Source organism: Tasmannia lanceolata, unplaced genomic scaffold, assembly GCF_043159265.1.
Source record: "Tasmannia lanceolata isolate RefF3 unplaced genomic scaffold, GAP_Taslan_0.1 ptg000003l, whole genome shotgun sequence".
NCBI classification, from domain to species: Eukaryota; Viridiplantae; Streptophyta; class Magnoliopsida; order Canellales; family Winteraceae; genus Tasmannia; species Tasmannia lanceolata.
The window spans coordinates 142,640-149,254 of NW_027518680.1; positions in this window are offsets into that span (position 1 = coordinate 142,640).

The following is a 6,615-nucleotide window of genomic DNA, read 5'->3' on the forward strand; positions in this document are numbered from 1 at the left end:
GCTTAGACCTTTGAACCACGTAGGCCCCGCCTGTTCTTAATTCTCACAACTCGGAGTTGGACTCTCTCTTTGACCACCACAAACCCTTGCTGGGGCCCAACAATGAATGGTCTAGATCTTTGAAGAAAGTGGGCATCATAAAATGTTTATTTATTTTTATTTAAAAAAAAACAAAAAACTTTGGCCTACTGATTGGAAGATCCAAACCGTTCATTAGTCGGAGAGTTATGATATCATGTGGAGATGATTTTTGAGTAAAGGCCTACTTACATTGGACCCATCGACATTGGAATAAGATCACAATGAATTTTCTAATAACTATGAGTTATATGGTTTATATACGCACTTGCAAGTATTTTTTAAAAATAAAGTGGGCCCATGGGAGAGTTATATGGTGTATACATGGTTTAAAATTTCGGTTTCAGTACCGGTTTTGGACCCATGAAATTTTGAAATTTCGGTCGACATCCGGTACAAAAAAAAAGACGCCTATTATATTCAATATTAAATTTCGGTCAAATATTAAAATAAAATAAAAAAACAGGTTTTTCGGTTGAAATTTCAGAAAAAAAATGAAATTTAGCCTGAAATTTTGAATTTCGGTCGAAATTTAAAATCATTGGTGTATATGTCGTACCATGAAAATCATCTCCCTAACTCTTCGATGTATAGTGATTTAGTTCATCGATAGATTAAAGGGCTATCATCCAATGGAGCTAATTTTTGGGGCACAATCTAGTAACGTCAAAGAAGCATGTACTTTGTCACACTCTTCTCCCAAAGGTGCCTAGAGGACGGGACAGACACAACAGAGAGACGACATGGGACTGCCCTGATGGTACAATTGGCTTGTGGTCTAGACTACTCCTCTCACTTCTTTCGTGACGGTCCATTAACGAACAAGGTAGGCTTCATTGTGTTTTTCGAAATACAAGCTCCCCTACTAACAAACGCAATATACATTAGGGCGACCTCACCTACCTGCATACATCATACATCATATATCATGTATTTTTAAGAAAATTCACTGGGCCACTTTGTTCGAAGATCCATATCATTCATTTGTTGCGACCCAGCCTAAATAAGCCTTTGCCCCAAAAAATCCTCTTGATGATCCTAATCCTCCGATCTAATACGACAACTATATGAATTTACACGGATCAAAGAGTTTATCTTAGGGCAAGCTCGTATGAACTTGTGTACTAACTTGCGAAGTGTGAACAAACTTCTGTACGATGATCCTAACTCTCCTATCTAGTTCGACGACGCCATATATGAATCTCTATGGATCAAAGAGTTAGGATCATCTTAGGGAGATGTTTTTTGGGGCAAGACTTATTTAGGTTCGGTCGCAACAGATTAATGGTTTGGGTCTTCGAACAAAGTGGCTCAGTGATTTTTCTAAAAAATACATGATATATGATGTATGCAGGTAGGTTAGGTGGCCCCAATGTATATCACTTGGGTCGAACAAAGTAAGCCCAAGTGATTTTGTTTAATAAATACATGCTTATGATGTCTACCTTCTTCAAAGATCTAAACCATTCATTGTTCGGCCCCACTAAGGGTTTTTATGTGGTGTTTGCCCATATAGTCAAGTATTTTTCAAAATGGATTGTACGGCCCCTACCATAGGATGATCCAAATCATCCATTTGATGGGCCACAACATAAATAGGTTGTGCCCCAAAAATCATTCTCATAGGATGATCCCAACCCTACCATCTATAGAGGTTTCCATAATATGCAGTTTCTCTATAGATTGGAGGGCTAGGATCATACTATGGAAATGATTTTTTGGGCACAACCTATCTATGTTGAATGGATGTTTGGCTCATCCTATGGTGTGGGCCGTACAGTCCACTTTGGGAAAAATATGGACCATACATGCTTTTTCTGTGGGGTAGGTAAGCTGGGATTGAACCTCCGACCTCATGGTTGAGGAACAAACAGACTACAAATGCTTGCACGGCTACACCATATAAAATCTTGTGTGGATAAGTGTGAGGCCTACCTTGTTCAGAGATTTAAACAAATAAATTGTTGGGCACCACCAACTGTTCATGTTGGAGAGATAGAGGTTGAACCAATGTACCGATTGTAGCAGTTGTACTAGTGTTGTACCGTTTGTGGCTTGGGGGTGAATTTATCACAGCCCCAACATTTCACCCCAAAATTCCTCTAGACTCTGGTCCGTGGGAGTTGGGAAGTGACTTGAGAAATTGAAGCCGCCTATGCCATTGGCAGAATTAATGGAACCCATACCAATTCAGCCATTCACTTGAGGCATACAAACCATGCCTCGATGATGCCTATTAGGGCTGCAACAGGGTTGGGTTTTTCAAAACCCTAGCCCAACCCTGGACCCCATTATCATGGACCTAACCCGCCCTAACCCTGAGTCAGGGCCGAAAAACCTCAACCCATTGCCCGCCCTATAGGGCTCAGCACTGGCCTTGGCCCGCCCTGATTGGGCAGGGCCCGGCTGGGCCGGCCCTAATTGACCCTAGTGCAAATACCTATTAAGAGTGCCAAAAATAAAGCAACCACTTATCATATAGAACAAAATGATAAATAAATAGAGAAAGGGAACAAAATAAGACAATATGAATTCAACAACATGACGGGCAACAGAGACAATTAATAATAATAATAATATAAAGAAACATCAATCCAAGATAATATAAAACAGTAGCAAAAGAAACATGCACAGATGGTTCAATTCTATAATAGAAAATTTAGGGTCGGGCCGGGTCAGGGTACCTGAGGCATTAACCCAGAACCCGACCCGACCTGAGTCAGGGTCTAAAAAAATGAACTCTGACCCGCCCTCAGGGTTGGAAAATCCAGCCCTGACCTTGTTCGGGCTCAGGGCGGGTCAGTGCTGACAGGGCTAAACTTGCACCCCTAATGCCCATCTTTCAGGAGTCAATTGGAAAATGAGGTCTCATGGGAATACCCAGATTTAATATTACAAGCGCAACCAAACAGCAGATACGCATTTTAATTTTTTTTCTTTTTCATGTTTTCTTTTTAATTTTTTTTCATCTCACCCAAAATTAGAATTGGTAAATTTATCTTTGGAAAATGTCGAATACAACACATACTCTACCGTAACCACATTCAGAGGAATGTAAACATACAAATTACAGACTGATGCTTCCATACAAAAAAGAACAACCCTCATCTGATGTTTTACTTGCTACATAATTAAAAAACAACAGCAAGAGTGGCAATAGAGAGAGCAAATGTTCTGCACAAAATGGGCAACTATATAGATAAGTAGATAACGCCAGCATCAGCATTAGACTATCAAAAACTATATAGAAATGCGACCTTACCAGCTTTGGCAAATCAAGAATCTCCTATTCAACGATACTTTCTCCTATATTTGTTTTTGAAATGTGTACTTTCTCTCGTATATTTGTTTTTAAATTGTACTTTCTCATATATCAGGGGCGGGGTGATGACTGATGAGATAGGAGAAGGCTGTGACGTGGGCAGTGCGGGCAATGGTAATGGATGTTCATCACAACATTGTTCTGTTGTGATGGATCATCTCGCGAGACAGGGGGTTGCGGATCAACTTTCGGCAGATGACGTTACGGATCGTCTCGCGAGAGAGGGGGTTGCTAAGGAGGCTCTCGCCCTGTCCAATGATCTTCTTCCTTGATCTTCATTCTTTCGATTTCCCTCTTATTTTCTATGACATTATTTTGTCTCTTTTCTCCTTCCTTGCTTTGTAATTGACCATCTCGGTCTTCTTTTTAATGAAATTGGCTGCCTTTTTGTTGAAACAACCAATTACTCCAAAAGCTTACTGTTGAAGAAGGCATTATTTAATCTTTTATACTTTAACACTCCGCCTCACGTGTGGCCCCTCTTTTTAGGGTTGGACTACACATGGCATATCAAGGGGGTTTGAATCCAAGACCTTAGCTCTGATACCATGTTGAAACAGCCAATTAATCCAAAAGCTTAATCTGTGGGAGAAGGCGTTATTTAATCTTTTATACTTTAACACTTTCAAAAAAAAAAAAAAAAACATAGTTCTGTGGTTTCCAGGGGTAGTGTTTTTTCTCCAAGGTTTCATCTTCCCCTTCACCAGTTTCTTCCTTTTCTTGACGGACTAGGACTTTGGGTTAAAATTTTCCACTGGATCATATGAAGGGTCAGGTATCCCTGACAAATAATTCACAGCTTGCTTGATTGCATGAATGGTCCTTTTCTTTACCTTTAGTCTCTCCAAGTTTCTGAACAAATGTCTATGCTTTGATTCCAAATTCCTCCTTGATCATCATACTCTGTAATCACTAGAGGGACTACTGGTCCCCATCTATCTTCAAGTTAATGAATGGTGGTAGGTTTTTCCAGTCTTTGGTAAAAACTTTTACAGATGCATATGCCAAACAATGATCCTGGTCCCCTGATAATTTCACTTGCAGAACCTGACCAAAGTATTTTCCCATAGCTTCAAGCGATGAAGATGTCCATGCATGTAACAGGACATCATAGAATCTGATCCAAATCGACTTTTCCTGAATTGAGAGTTGGGTTCCAAATTTGGAGGGATGAAAGGCGATTCCCAAAAGCATATCCACCCCAACGCAAGATGCGAGATGCTTGAGATTCCGATTCAAAGCAAAATAAGATTTCTATAGGGTTTATCTTTAGAAGGTTTGGGATCCCCCAGCATTTTTTAGCCCAATCCCATACCATATCAAGGTTCGATGCATTGCTTTTCATACAACCCACCAAACATCTCTTGAGGGCTATCTTACGTTCCTCTGTCACATCTGGTGGGATTTGAATTTCCATAAATCTGCTAAAGACTCCGGTACATCAGGATTCCTCTTCCCATCTGCGATCCGGAGAACCCCCATTTTCTGGGGGTCCTATGTTTTTACTCAGATTGCACTTTCGACAATAATGGCATTGTCCAAAGTTGTAATATCCACCTTCCCGGAATCGCCAATTACGGTCTGGTGTAGTCCTTCTATTTGCTTCATTTCTTCTATCAGTAGCTCTTCAATTGCCTGCTGGGATGGTTTGAGTTCGATCAGCCCTTTCAAACCCATAGGTATTCCATGGCGAGGTTCGGGGTGAAGCGTTAATACTCTGTCCCTTTCCAATTAGGATAAGGCTTTTCCTGCAGCAATCCTACTGTAAATGTAACGCTTGAAAGGCATCTAGAGCTGAGTATCCAGCATCGATAAAGTCTAGATACACATCTTTTAGAATCTCTATTTTTAAACCACAACTGCAATAGTTTCTACTATGATGACCAAAGTATTCCTTTTCCCCTCCACTCTTGGATGGGTTAAGATGATCCAATGGATCTGATTTTTTGTGGACACCCAATCTAGGCAAGGGCCTTCCAAATGAATGCTTTGGATCATCCCAAAAAAGTGGGCCCACCCTTTGTTTGCACTCTATTCAAGCAGGAACAATAAGCCCCACACACTTCGGTCCCAGATCCAGCTTCAGGGTTTCTGCTAGCAGCTTCGCAGAGCAACATTAAGAAGACCAAACTCAGGGTCTATATATTCTTGATATGACAATGCATTGATGAATTCAGCATCACGGGGTGGTGAACCATCTTCAAAGAAATTACAAGTAATGAAGGTTAAGTGCATGTCTAATGACTGCGTGTTAAGTCAGTGCGTGTCAAATAGGATTACTAAACATATGCCTTGGAATTCCTCTAATGACTGCAAGGAAGAATGATGATCAACTCATGTTGTTTTGCCAATTCATCAGAGTCTAATCATCAGATTCTAATCATTGAAGTAACCTTTCCTTAGCTCCTAGACACACCGGACATGCCTTGCAACTTCAACACCCCCGTCATCGCTGCTGTTTCCCAAACAAGCTTGAATAGCCCAAGGGCCCTATCCAACTGCTTTACTCCACTCCACACTATCTTCTCATCCTCTTGATATCAAAACATCCCCAATTACACAAGCAAAAACTACCACCGGTACCATAAAAGCCTACACCAGCTTCTACATCAATGTCGCTAACATTCCCATTCAGATAATACAGCAAGTGTGTCAACAGCACTAGTCTCCCAAATTGGCTGCTAGCTTCTTCTGCACTAGAAATTCCTGGTGAAGCGCCACCCTGTAACCAATATCAATCTACCCAAGATATCATTGATCTGATAGAGCCCTTATCTCATCGCCTCGCCAGAAAGTCACCCCATCCATGAGAAGGCAAAGAATCACCCTTCTTTGTAGAGGCAAGTCGCATCCATGAGATATCATTGATCTGATAGAGCCCTATCTCATCGCCTCGCCAGAAAGTCACCCCATCCATGAGAAGGCAAAGAATCACCCTTCTTTGTAGAGGCAAGTCGCATCCATGAAGGCTCGGGAGCAGAGGAATTGGTGGTTTTTGTCAATGAGTGTACACAGCTTGAAACTTTCTGCTCCCCTATCTGTCGTGGGATGACTACGCAATACGTCCAATTCAGATTTCTAGTCGTTCAATTGTTCCACAAGCGACCTCAAATGAGAAGCAAAATCAAGGGCAACTGGGTCCAAAAAGCAATTTGGAACTAACTCGAAATAATTATTAATTTAGTAACACCTTGTAAGACCAACCAATGGATTAG